The sequence below is a fragment of the Manis pentadactyla genome, chromosome 4 (genome assembly GCF_030020395.1).
Source record: "Manis pentadactyla isolate mManPen7 chromosome 4, mManPen7.hap1, whole genome shotgun sequence".
NCBI classification, from domain to species: Eukaryota; Metazoa; Chordata; class Mammalia; order Pholidota; family Manidae; genus Manis; species Manis pentadactyla.
The window spans coordinates 182,851,298-182,865,427 of record NC_080022.1 but is presented as its reverse complement, the minus strand read 5'-3'; the positions used below and the strand labels follow the sequence as shown (position 1 = coordinate 182,865,427).

The following is a 14,130-nucleotide window of genomic DNA, read 5'->3' as shown; positions in this document are numbered from 1 at the left end:
CGGGCATCTGATACTCCTCTGGCGCAGGGAGCCTTACCCTGTCTACGTTAATTACCGTAACTCAGCACCCGCTGTCTGACTGTAACGTCGGCTCGGGACGCTCGCGTCCCTTTCTGGTCCATTTACGACCGCGGACGGTGGTCTTTCCCCAACGATGCGCGATTCGCTCTGCGCCGATCCCTCCACTTGGAAGCCTGCAACCGCGGGTGACGCGGGCTGGCCGGCGTCGGGTGGACGCAGCGAGCTGGAGATTGGTACCGGGTGCCTCTCCCCGCGCCACTGCAGGCGCTGGGCAGGCGGCCTACTGTGGGTGGTTGGTAGCCGTAATTTTCTGTTCTTAATCGCATGCAGTGCCAGGAAAATAGAAGTCTGGGTCCGCTTTTGTTCATCGGAACGAGTAACTTGGCAGTGACCTCGAGTCGGATGGGGCATGGGGACAGGATTCCCCCTTAAGGGATGCGTGTCCGCTTGTTTGCTTCTGCTTTGTTGTTGTTGTTGGTTCTTTGGAATTTTCGTTTTTGTTTCAAACCAGTGGTTAACCACAGAAGATGTTTCCCTGCATGACAAAAATCCAGAGAAGCATATTATGTACCTGCTCAAGTCATGTAGCTAATAAGTGATGGAGTCAGACCTAGATATTTGAACTCCTGGCTTGTGCCTTTCCTGCTTTGTCGCACCGCTTCCTGCAAACGCAGAACAGTCCCAGGTGGCGGGTCTGCCATTTGCCCTCACTGCGATTGCATTCTGTAGGGGAGATTTGCCGATGTTTGGCTGCCTAGCATCTGCGGAAACTCTTCTATGTTTGGGAAAGTCACCTCTGTGTGGCAAGATCTTTTCCAGGGACCCCTTACAGCTATGGTGCAAGCCTGTGCCCTGGGATTGGCCAGTCAGACACAGCCACCTGGGACTTGAAATGGAGAAGTAGCCATGTCATGAAGCGGGGCCAGTGGAGATTTCATTTTGGTGTTGGCAGAGGTACCCCCTGCAACATCCATTCTCCAGGGCAGCAGGGGCATTAAATCCACCTGGAGCTCCCAGCTGCCAGTGCTGGTGCTAGGGGCAGCTGTGGGTGACCACAATGAGGTCCTCACCTGAATTTCCCTGTGTCATGCTTTGACTGGGTTCTGCATGTTAAACTTCTGTTTGTTCCTCTCTGGCCCCTGAGCCTGGTTCTTCAGCTTTCCCAGATTCTTTGAGCCATCCATGTTGATAAATTTCCCTTCTTTGAAAATCAGCATCAGTTTTGGTTGCTTGCCCAAGAGATGCTAACCAACACAGGCCTCCGAGCTTCCAGTCCGTGAGAGTTTAGCTGATGTCCTTCTAAAAGCAAGAGGGAGGAATGTCAACATACCAATAGACTGTGGGGGCCTGGAGATTTTTGCATGACGCGTCTTACCCTTGTACGCACACCTGTCATTTAAGGTAGAGGAAGGGGGCTGGCCAGGTGATGTCTCTGCTGTGGAATGAGGGTGTTGAAAGCCGTGCTTTCCCTCCCTTGTTTGACTGCTTCTCCAGCCAAGTTCATCTGGTTGCCCTGAAGATGCCAGTGTTGCTCTTCTGCCTGCGGAACTGAGTGCATAACAGAAGCTGTTACCAAACCTTCTTACCTGGGCACTGGAAACACTCCTGGGGCTTGACTTTTTCTTCCCCACGCCTTCTTTCCTTCTCCCCACCCTGCATCAAGGGAATAGCCATCCCTCTTCAGCCGCCTGTCCTTCTCTCGCCCTACCAAAAAACCAGGATGGGCACAAAGAGCTCAGCCTCAGCAGCTCGGCAAGATACTGAGCTGGGGACAGAGGGGCAGAGAGGAGAACTAGAGTCTTATATCTCAAGGACACATGGGAATAAAGGGCATCTCCTGATCATTTAATGTTGGTTCAGGGATGAGAGAGAGAGAGAGAGAGAGAGAGTGTGTGTGTGTGTGTGTGTGGTGTGATTCTTGGATGTCATACTGCTTTTTTTCACCATAAATATTAAGCGGTATAATTGGAAACATCAATGCTTTAATTGAAGAGATTGTGTTTAGATCATCCTAGGCCCCTGAAATCAAACCCAGGCTTTCTGCTAATTATAATAGCTGTAATTTCAAGTACCATCTGTATTAGCTTTATCTTTGAGCATATTGTCTTTAATTCTAACAATAATTCTGTAGCAGTGGTAGTCTTACAGTCCCTTGATAGATAAAGCAAAGCTCAGCGGGGCCAAGTAATCTGCTTCAGATTATAGAGAGTCAGTGTCCAGTCCTGTATACAGATCCCAGTCAATCTGACTCTAAAGTCCTTCCTACTTTGCCATGTTATTAAATGTCAAGTTTAGAACATCAAGAGACCAATGGGCCAAACTATTCTGAGCTACACTGAGATGGTGACCACACTGCTTCTTACCTTTTGCCTGAAGGTGGGTCTCCGCAATTGTACAGGCAGTTTGGGGATGCAAACCAGAGGGTCTCTCCAGTGATTTGGGGCAAGTGGCATACAGGGAGGCCGTGCTGGTAGCCAGGGGTCCGCATGTTCGAGGGCTCTCTTTTCAAAACTGGGAACACGTTCTGACATTTTTGCTTTCTCTAAGCCCATCATCACTCTCACCTCATTGAGAACATTGAGGGGGCAGGTTTCTCCTTGCTTTTTAATAGAAATATGAAAAGCAAGCCAGCATAATGCCTAAAATAGGAGGGTTTTTACAGATCTTTGGAGATAACACATGTTCTCCTCCCCTCATGCAATATGTGGTCTCACTTCTGGAAAGGGGTTCCCCCAGATCTCGGCTCCCTGACCAACCTATTCAATAAATATCTGTGAAGCAGGTGAATAGTGTCATGCATAAGGGTCACATAATCACAGAGTAGGTGCTCAAAGGATGCGTTGGAAAAGGCGAAAGGCTCTTTTACTGGCAATAGCCCAATAGTTGAAATACCATGAAGCAGTAAGGCAGTCCTCACCCATGTCACACCCACTCCAGCACTTTGTTCCAGTACCTCTGCTTTTATGTAAGGCGGCTGCATTTGTTGGCGTGTCAGTGTTCATCTGAAGAGGGAACCTGCCAAATCTCACACTGGTATCCTGATGATATTGGAGGGAGGGGTATCTGCTCACAGAGTTAGGGTGGAAGGGAGTCTTGGTACACTCAGAGAAGAAATAATAAATGGAAATTGAAATTAGAAGTTTGACTCTGGCTAAGCTAGGAGAGATGGAAAGGGAGAAAGCAAGAAGGAAGAGAAAGGAGAGGAATCGGAAAACAAGTTAACAGGAGAAAAGACAGGGCCATTGGATCTGGTAAAGGATGGGCTGTGTCAATGAAAGGAGTGTCAGGGGCTGGACAGAAGTTTGAATTCCTGAATTCCATGCTGCCGCCCAGTGGGATTCAGACATTTGATGTTTGCTCTCGGCTGAGATGCCAGTGGGGTAAAGAGAGCCTAATGCAGTCTTCTTGACATCTTATCTTTATAGCAAGTTTGTTAGCCTGTGTCTACGGGAGGTGACATTTGTAGTGGAAAGGGCCATTGTTTGACTTACCTGTTTGCAGATACCTGAGACTCTGGCTTCAGCAAATAGCCAGGCAGGCATTACACCTGCTGAAGGGAGCTGAACGTCTGGGCAGCACACATTCCCAATACGGTGACTAAAAACAGTGATAGCAAAGTTTACACTCCACACTTAATGTCCTAAACTAGTATGTAGCTGAGTGCTTACTTTGTTAACTAGTTCTGTGCTCAATGCTATGGAGAATACAAAAGATATTTGATGAAATGTCAATGATTCTGTAAGAAGCTCTGAGTTCTTTCCAAGTCCATTGCCTTTTCCCCTTTCCTACCGTTTCACTCTCACTGGTGAGGCTTTCTCATGTGTATTGAGAAAATAGAAGTAATCAGATGGGAATGTCCTATTAAATCCACTACACCTACCAGCCTGCTTGAATGTATACCTACACCTTCTACCTTTCCTCTTGTTCCAAAGAACAAAGTGTTTCTGCTCCTTTGACGCCTGGCTCCCCCCTTCCCTCCTCTCAAAGACCTCACTTCCTTTTCTCTCCTGCGTCATTTCCTCTCTCCCAGCTGGAGCATTCCTATTACAGACAGGCCTCCGTTTCTAAAAGTTCGAGTTCACCACTTTGCTTTTGTGTAAGCCCTACGCTGGTACCTGTTCCGCTAACCGGAAGAAATCTAAACTGCATTTTTGCTTTTACAAAAAAAGGCAAGAAGTGAAAGGAGCGTCAAGCGTTGGTTTTGCAGCCAGCTGGAATAGGGCTGCGCGTGCCCAGAGCAGCGAGAGTGGCGCCACCAAGCTCCTTCCCCGGGAACCACCCAGCGTCTGAGCTTCAAGCTGCCAGAGCTTTGAGTGGCGTCTGAGCACCTGGGCTTTATCTTGACTGGTTTTGTGCATCCGCTAGCACGATGTGTCCTATGGTTTCAGGAAAGCCTAAGAGATGTGATTTTTGGTGTCTGGCAATGCTGAAGAATTTTCCATATGAATTAATAGTAATTGCTTCTTCACTTTACGCTGTTTTGTCTAACAAAAGGTTTCATAGAAACGCTCTGCTGTTGGGTAATGGGGAACCCTGTGTCTTATAAATATTCTCTAGCATCTCCTATCTTATAAAAAGGCTCCTTTGCTTACATGTCTCCTTCCAGCCTTTGCCCATTTCTCCTCTCTTCATCAGGATGAAACGTCTTGTTAATTGCTCCCTCCGCAAATCACCTCCCATTGTCTTCCTCAGCTCCACCCATTTCAGGGCTTCCCACACCGCAGCTCCATTCACCAAGGCCCCCCTTTCCATCTTGCTAATATCAGTAACATCTCAGTTTCTGGGCATCTCAGCAGCGTTGGGCATAGCTGACCTGCCTCTCTGTGATGTGCTCCAGGCACCTCTGCACCGCCTCTCAGTGTTGGAGAGGCCGGAGCTCAGGCCTTAGCACTGGTGCCTTCTCAGTCTGCAGTCCCTGTCTAGGTGACCTCATCCTGTCCCATGCCCTTCAGAGGTAGGAGTCACTACAGTGGTTCAGGTGGAAATTGTGAAAGCAGCGGGAATGGAGAGAAGGGAACAGATGTTTGCAGATGACGCCTGCACTTGTGATCCAGCCCTCAGCTCTTGGATTATACCTCCACCTTCCTCCTTAGACTCTCCACTTGGATGTCTAAGAGACATCTCAGTCTTAACATGTCCTAAATAATAGCTCTCTTCCTGCCACCCATCCTGTAGTCTCCTCTGTGTCTCAGGAAATGACACCACCTGCTTATTCATAGCTGGGATGCAGGAACGATCCTCAGTCCCTCCCTCTCTCTCTCACCATCCACACCCAGCCCTTTTGTAAGTCCTATGGAGCCTTCCTCCAAAATTAAGGTTGATGAACTTTTGCCAGAAAGACCCAGATAGTTGAGGGGCTTTGCAGGCTCTGTGGTCTCCCTCCTTAGCAAGGATTGTATCACTGTAGCATGATATCAGCAATAAACAGTACGTGAAGGAACGGGCATGGCTGCATTCCAGAAACACTTTATTTAGAAGAATAGGCAGGGGGCCAGTTTGGTCCATGGGCCATAGTCTGCTGACCCCTGATCCAAAATACATGATGTTGTTTTCCATCTCCATGGGCACCACCCTAGTCCAAGCCACCGGTTCCTCATCCCATCACCCTAGTTACCTTCTTATTCCCTTTCCCACCCCATCCTCCTTCATCGCTCTCACACCCAAAGCAGCAGAAGCTTTCAAAAGTGTGAATCAGGTCCTGTGCATCCCCCACTTCAAACTTCTGGTGGCTTCCTACCCCTGTGGGGCAGACACAGGCTCCCATCAAAGGCCTTCAGGTCCCTGCATTCCATCCCATCCCATCCCCTTCTCTTCCCTAACCCTACAACAGCCTCATCTGCCTTCTTTCTGTTTCATAAACCAAACTTGGCACACTCCTTCCTGAGGCCTCTATTCTGACTATTTCTTTTGCCAGATCTTCATCTGCTGCTCACCTCCTCTGAGAAGCCTGCCTGGGCCGCCCCCACCTGAAGTAGGAAAAACTAACATTTATCAAGGACTCACTATATTCCAGCCACTGTTACAGACTCTGAATATGAACTACTTTATTTAATTCTCAGGATCCTCCAAGTTCGCAATACCTCCGAACTAGATCCTGTTGTTATCTCTACTTCATTGAGGAAGAAATTGGGGCCAAGGGAGATTATATAATTTGTCCCAAATCATCAAGGAAATGGCAGAGCTGAGATGTAAACCAGGCTGTCTGGCTCTGGGGCCTGTGTCCTGAACCACCACTCTTTTCCTGTCTATAATACTGACATCAGAGCATCTGTCACTATACTGCAATTCCTGTTCCTTTATTAGTATATTTGTTGAGTGTCTTCCCTACAACAAGAAGCACAGACCTGGTCTGTCTGTTGTCTCACTTGAGTTCCCAGCTTTGAGAACAGTGTCTGGAATATGAAAAGATACTCAGTATTTGTTGAGTGCATGAATAGTAATACAACTTTGTAATAAACTAATTTATTGGTATGCTAAAAAAATCTGTAAATAGCCAAAGTACACCTTTCCTTAGAATTCCCATGAAGGAAAATGATCAGATTTACTCTAATTTCAGAAATGTTGAATTAAGTCATATTCTGATCAGCCCTTCCCTCTCCCCCAAATTATATGACTTCTTTGGATTTTTGAACATTATTTATGGAGTTGGAAAAGACTCCTGTCCATTTTAACTTTCTTGTTCCCTAACCATGTTGCTCCTGGGCTGTATATGAGTGTGTTCACACCTGCTGATACTCCAGGATAGCAATGCTGAGGGCTCAGCATAAGTTCAAGGGGAGGTGGCCCCTGCTAACCTCATTGAATGGCTGCAACTTGAGTACAGAGATCTGAAAGAGAAGCTGTTTCATTACAGTAATGCTGCCGTCAGCTTACCTAGAAAAGTACTGTAGCGTACCAGGCATCTGTGTCTGCCCTCTGAGAATATTCAGCTGTAAGGATACAGGTTGGGTGTGATTTTTTCCTCCTTGATATTTCATAACTGGAAAAATAGCTTGGGAGGAAGCAGTTTTCAAGTTCACCTTTCCTGGGCCATTGGCAGGATCATGCCTCCTTGTGGGAGTCACACACCTAAATTATAAGTATCAGCTAAAGACAGCTTAGAACATTTAAAGTTCGAAGACTCAGACCCGGGAAATCAGATCTCTGTGGAGACTGCAAAGCGTCAGGCAGTGTGCTAGCAGAAAGCACTACTAAGCTCGACTTCTGGGTTGTGAAGGTTGTTTTTGTTATTTTAAGTTCCAACCAGGCCGATCAGAAACATCAACCTTGCTTGGCCCAGGACTGGATGCCAAAAGCCTTTGGATCCATAGACGTGAGAATTTGTGCAGTTTGGGGATCTGCAAATACAGTCTGGGGGCAAATGCAGCCCGTTACCTAAAATGTTTTGAATAGCCAGGTCAGTTTTTTGGTAGGATTTTGGCACAGGCGGTGGTAATGGAAGCGTGTACTACTTGACCTCTAAGTGTGAAAAGTTGTGCAGATGAATTCGTATCTTGCAAACAGAGAGCGCCAAGTTGTATTCTGCAGGGTCATGCCCAAAGCAGACTCGAATCTTTGGGTGTTGGCCCCCTAGGGCGCTATGTGAATGGCTGGAACTCTAGCCCTCTGTCCCTTTGGCAGCTCCCAGGCTTTGCAATGGCTGTTCTCTCAAAGTCCAGCATCTCCTCTTAGGATTCGGAGAGTGCTTATAACGTCGGAAGGCCCCAGTGGCCCTTTGGGTGTGCCTGTACCTCAGTGGAAGTTTTGATGAACACCAGCTGCTCCAGAGGACCATGGGCAACTTTGGGAATGCTGGGACCCCAAGCTGCGGGATGTCGCATGCACTGGAGTGCCGGTGATTGTCCAGGTGCCTCCTCCTGGCTGCCCGATCCTTGCTGTGCCCCAGAGGCTGGGCCCTGTGGACTGCCTCCTCTGGCTCTCTTGCCTCATAGCTTGGGTTGAGTTCAGCCAATGGACAGAGAGCAACGGAATCTACTGTGATTCTGGCCTGGCTGAACTGCTTCACAGACACAGCTTCTGTTGAGTCTTACTCTCCCCATGGTTTTGGTTCTCACTGGGCTCTAGTCGTATCATCCCTTCCCTCGTCCCTTCAGCTCCGGGGCTGGTAAACACTTCCACCTTGCCCTGGCCTCTGGGTGCCTTATTCTTCTCTTGCTGATTCCCTCATGCCTGCCCACACCTCCGTACATGGGCCCTCATTGCATTCATCTCCGTTAAACCCCTTGGAGTGCGCCATCTGCCTCCATCTGGACCGGGAGCCATACAGATGGTTACAGACCCAGGATTAATGGCACGCTTCTCTCCCTGCGGTCAGCATCAGGCACCAGGCCAGCCATGTTCTCATACTGGCGGAAGAACAAAGAACTAACTCAGCAGTTTGTCATGTGCCAGGAACTGCTACGTTTCTAGAATGTTTTGGCAATATGGGGCTCTGTTTAGAGAGATGACAGGTTAGATCCCTGGTCCATTTTATGTGGGGAGGCCAAAGTTTAGTTAGGTTTAGCAGAGGAGGGAAGTCCTCTAACCGGAAAGGAATATGTGTAGACAGCTAACCTGTGGCACCTTATCGGGCACGCACGTAATGCATTTACTTTTCTGCCCCGAATTTGCTTCATCCTGTGTCACGTGGCTGGTTCGGTGAGTGCCAGCGAGGCCTGCCACTAATGGCAGGATTAGAAGCCATGGTTTAATATTAGCCAGTTTCAAAAGTGGTCCGTTGTTTAACAACCAAAACATTTCTTGTCTTCTCTCACTGTGATTAAAGGTCAGTAGAACCTAATATTTGCTGGGCACCTCTATGTGCCTAATAGTGTGACAGATTACTTAAGATATTTTCTTTCATCTGATCTTTACACAATCCTGTGAGGTACGCAGACAAGAAAGTTGTGGGCTCTGGAATGTCGGGAACTTGCTTGAGGTCCCACACCCCTTAGGTAAAGCGCAGTGTGGCAAAATGGTTTGGAGCATGGGTTCTGGGCAAGTGATGCAAGAACACTGTGCCTCAGTTTCCTCGCCTGTTGGGTGGGGGTGACAGCAGTACCTTGTGGGTAGTGAAGAAGATGATGCATATAAAGTGCTTAGGACAGGGATTGGTACAGTGTGAGTACTCCAAAACTTAGCTAATTTTCCTTTCCTTTCAAAGTGGATTTAACCATTCAATTTGTAGTTAAGACTCTGTTTTAAGTAGCTGGAAATTTTTGTCATGTTTTGATTTTGAGTGAAGGAGATTTGAGAAGATGATAAAAAGTTCTTTTCTTTGACCTGATTGTGAAACTCTTGACATTTCTCTATAGTCAATTTTGCTATCAGCAAGACCTGGCATGTTTTTATGGCATTTCTAGAACATCCCTTTTGTCATCTGCTTTACAGTGACTTAGCCATGCCTATTAAACTGCCAAATCTGGAAGATATCAGAAGGGGCCATTAAAAATCAGTCTGTGGACAAAATGGGACTCACGGGTGGGTGTGTATTTTTTAAGTTTTCTATTTTCTTTTGCTGCCAAACAAATGATTGCTAAGACATCTAGAAAACATTCTGTAGGCTTTTTTGTTGGGCTTAGAGTTTTAACACAAATTTTAAAGTTCTAAAGTTTCCAGTTCAGTGTTTTAGGAGACCTAGAAAGCGTGGCTTATATCGTTTAGGACTCTAACCTGTTCTTGTGAATGTGTGGGGTCTTTTTCAGAGGTAGATGGGAACAGAGGTGAGTTTCCATAGCTAGCCTCATCAACAAACTGCAGCCTGAGTCTCTCCCACTAGGAGTATGATTTCACATGAAGGTAATTCATAAAGCAGCACACTTGCAAATAAAAACAAGCCACTAACAAGAAATGTTTGCTTCTTGCTTTCTGGTATATACAATCAGTTACAACAGCAAAGATAGAGACAAATGTATCTGACAGAGAAACATACCCTTCTGCAGAGGCAGTGTAGCTTATTTGAAAGCAAAGGCAGTTTCAGTATTTCATCTACATCCTGGGCATACAGGAATGTCATGTTAGCAAGAATAACCATGTTCAAAATACCGTAAGAATAACAGAAATAGCTTACATGCACACCCGTTTTTGACATATTACAAAATCAGTCACATCACAAAATTGAACCTGTTTTTGCATTCGGGACTGCTGAAGGCTCTTTCAGATGTTCCAGGTTTCCTCATATCCACAGGGCATGGAAGGAGAAAGACAACTCCAATAAACCTTCAGAGACAGGGGTGGAAAGGAGCCCGAAGCCTTGCATTTCATCACCTCCACCACCTTCAAGAGGAGGGGTAATGTCAGCACTGCCACAAAGAACAGGAAGGGCGTGAAGCACCGTGTAAGAGCGTGTGCGGGAAGTTTTCAGTCTCTTTGATGATGATTGATCTACTGTTTGTAAGAACCCACTGTTGTTTATGGGTGAGTGACAGCCAGAGTGACGGATAGATTGACTGTGAAATAAGGAGTAAGTATACGTTAGGAAAAATGCACCATACGTGTTAAACTACCTTTAAACTTGTTCTAAAAGTCAACACACCATAGACTCTTCACTCTGTTCTTTCCTATTGAGATGGTTCTCAGGCTGTTGGAAACTCGAGTGGACACTTTTCCTGAAGAAAGCGCTTTGAAGTCAGTCTGGGTCGTTGAATTGTCTGCTCTTCCTTCTGCTCATGATCAAATAGGGTGAGTCTGGAGGCAGCTGATGGCACTTCATTGTCTGGCTGGACCGGCTGATTTCCTCCTCCAAACAGATGGGAAGCCATTCTTCACTGGCTGGTTGTTCCAACGGGGAACCTTTGTCTCCTGCTCATCCATGTGTTAAACTGCTCTGTCCAAGGCCGTGCACTCACCAATAGGAGAGGGGACAGAGATAAAGGAGGCCTGGCCCTGGATCACCCACTCATAGGATTTAATGCCTCTGCTGATTCTTTCCTTCAAAATCAGTTCCCAGTCTCAATTTATGAAAACTTGCATGTCACTTTCTAATGTTTAAAGGTGGGCATTGTGGTATTGTCAAAGAGAGAAGGCATTTTTCACATTTGAAGTATTAAGGATAGATATTAAAGAGCACTGTTTTTGAAAGATAGGTGGAGGAAATAGTTAAAGGAAATGAACTCTAATGGGTTAGATTTCAAATATGTGACTTGCGGTCATGTCTATGTGGGAGTTGGGAAGATATATTAGGAGGCTGTTTTATAATCTGCCAAATCTTCGTTTAAGCTGAAGGCAAAAGCAAATCTTCATCCAGTCTGGGCCTTTGCATTAGTTTGGAGCACAGCTGGAACTGAGCTAACCTTCATTAACCTTGACAGTGAACCCTGGAGATCAGACTTCTGTTCATCAGAGAAGGATGTAACAACACTCTTTCCTGTCACATACTGGCAGGTACATAAAGAGCAAACAAGATGGGCCAGTAGAGATATCCTAGGCCATGAAAACAGACTGGAATGGGAGGGTGGGAAAAGGAGAACTTCTTTCATGCTGAGGAGACTTCTTTTGTGGATGTGCTCATGGCTGAGGAAAAGAACCACAATTCATTTTTCTTGGTGGCTGAGCATCTCAGCTTCCCTGAATGTTCAACCTCATATTTGTATTGAGAAGAATGGGCATGCAAAACTATAGCAATCAAAACAGTACGGTATTGTCATAAAAACAAACATAAAGATCCAGGGAACAGAATAGAGAGCCCAGAAATAAACCCACACAGACATGGTCAATTCATTTATGACAAAGAGCCAAGAATATACAATGGGGAAAGGACAGTCTTTTCAATAAATGGTGTTGGGAAAACTGGACAGCCACGTGCAGAAGAATGAAATTGACTCATATCTTACATGACTCACAAAAATGACCTCAAAATGGATTAAAGACTTAAGGCCCCAAATGATAAAACTCCTAGAAGGAAACACGTGGTAAGCTCTTCGATATAAGTCTTTGTGATGATTTTTTTGGATTTGATGCCAAAAGCAAAGGCAAAAATACACAAAAACAAACAAACAAAAAAAAGTGGAACTATGTCAAAAAAACTTCTGCACTACTAAAGGAAAAGCTGACCTACTGAATGGGAGAAAATATTTGCAAAGCATATATCTGATAAGGGGTTAATATCTAAAGTATAAAAAGAACTCATACAACTTGATAGCAAAAAAAACATGATGGAAAAATGTGCAGATCTGAATACACATTTTCCCAAAGAATACATATAGATGGGCAACTTAGGGTGCACAAAAAGATGCGCCACATCAGTAATCGTCAGGGAAATGCAAATCAAAACCACAATGAGGTATCATCTCACACCTGTTAGAATGGCTATTATCAAAAAGACAAGAAATAAGTGTTGGTGAGGATGTGGAGAAAAGGGAGCCTTTGTGCCCCCTTGGTAGGAATGTAAATTGGTGCAGTAACTATAGAAAACAGTATCCTGAAAAAATTAAAAACAACTACCCTATGATGTGGGAATTGCACTTCTGGGTATTTATATGAGGAAAACAAAAACACTAACTCGAAAAGATATCTTCAACCCCATGTTCACTGTACATTATTCATGATAGCCAAGATACAGAAACAACCTAAGTGTCCACTAATGGTTGAATGGTAAAGACAAAAAATAGATAGAAAGATAGATAGATAGATAGATAGATGGAATATTATTCAGCCATAAAGAGAGGGAAATCTTGCCATTTGTGGCAATATGGCTGGACTTTAAGGGTATCACACTTAAGTACGTCAGAGAAAGACAAATACTGTATGATGTCCCTTATATGTAGAATCTAAATAACAGTTACAACCAAAAAAAACCCCAAAACCAAGATCAAAGTTACAGAGAAGAGATTGGCGGTTGCCAGATGTAGGGGTGGGGCAAAGGTGGGCAAAGTGGGTGAAGGGGGTCAAAACCTTCCAAACTTTCAGTCATAAAAATATTTAAATAAGTACTGGGGATGTAATGCACACTGTGGCGACTATGGTTAATAATACTGACCACATATTTGAAAGTTGCCAAGGGAGTAAATCTTAAAAGTTCTTATCACAAGAAACACCCTTATTGTGATTGTTTCACAATAGATACAAATATCAACTCATCACTTTGTACACCTGAAGCTAGTAAAATGTATGTTAACTATACCTCAATTTAAAACAAAGGAAAAAGAAGCTGGGATGGAGGGGGGAGCAGGAGGAGGAAGAAATGTCTGTTACAACACTTCCTCCAGAATCTATTTTAAAATTATTTTGAATGATTTTCTGCAAAAAAATTTGTTTTGTTGTTCTTAGGCAAAAATACTGCTGTTAGAAGAACATTTAAGTTGGTTGACTAGTGGGGATGATTTATAGTTTTGCAAACTCTACTTAAAAAATAATTGAGGTGGCCTGTTATTGCTGGGACAGCTGGCTGGGGCTAGGCATGCAGTCTATGATGGGGCATGAAATCCTTTGGGTGAAAAAACTAGCTTATACACAATGTCCCCTCCCCTAGCTAGAAAAAAATGACTGAATATCCCTAGACTTCAAAAGAGTTCCAATTATAGTTCCCTTCCTCCATGGAAAGCCTTGGAGAATCTCTGCATTGGAGGCCTTGCCTGAAAAGATATAGAAGGTGCATGGTGTGTGTATGTGTGTGTCACACGTGTGCCTCACACACATGTGCATGCACGTAACACATAGATGAACATGTCCATCTGTGTGTGCCACTCATGTGTGCCATTATGTCACCTGTGTGCATTGCAGCCCGTGTGTGTGTGCCTGAGAACAGTGTGACTAAGGTACAAGATGAGAATTGAGAGACTGAGAGCCTTGGAAGACTGTCCTTTTCTCCTGAGAAGTGGGATACTGGTTAATGTTAAGAAAACAATGAAGCCTTGGTTATGCTTTACAAGGACCATTTGGGTTTCTTGTTAAAAAAACTAATAGATAACCATGAGAAAATATATGGGCTCTCTCAGTAATGACCACATTCCCTCGCCTGGGGATGGAAGCCCTCGTAGGAGCTGACACCCCAGCTGTGTATGTGTACGAGGTGGGGGGGGCACTGCCAGGAGTGGCACTGCTGCTCCTTCGAGGTGCCTGCCGAGCTTACAGCTAGTCCCCAAATGCTGACCGATTGTGGGTCTTCTTCCTCTTTTGAGACTAGCAATTTTC

General features: G+C 45.2%; 1 protein-coding gene across 2 annotated transcripts in view; it reads left to right on the top strand.

The window, feature by feature from the left end:
- The window catches only part of SLC39A11 (solute carrier family 39 member 11), a 382,305-nt gene that overhangs the window by 776 nt on the left and 367,399 nt on the right, over positions 1-14,130 (top strand). The gene's annotated exons all lie outside the window — the stretch shown is intronic.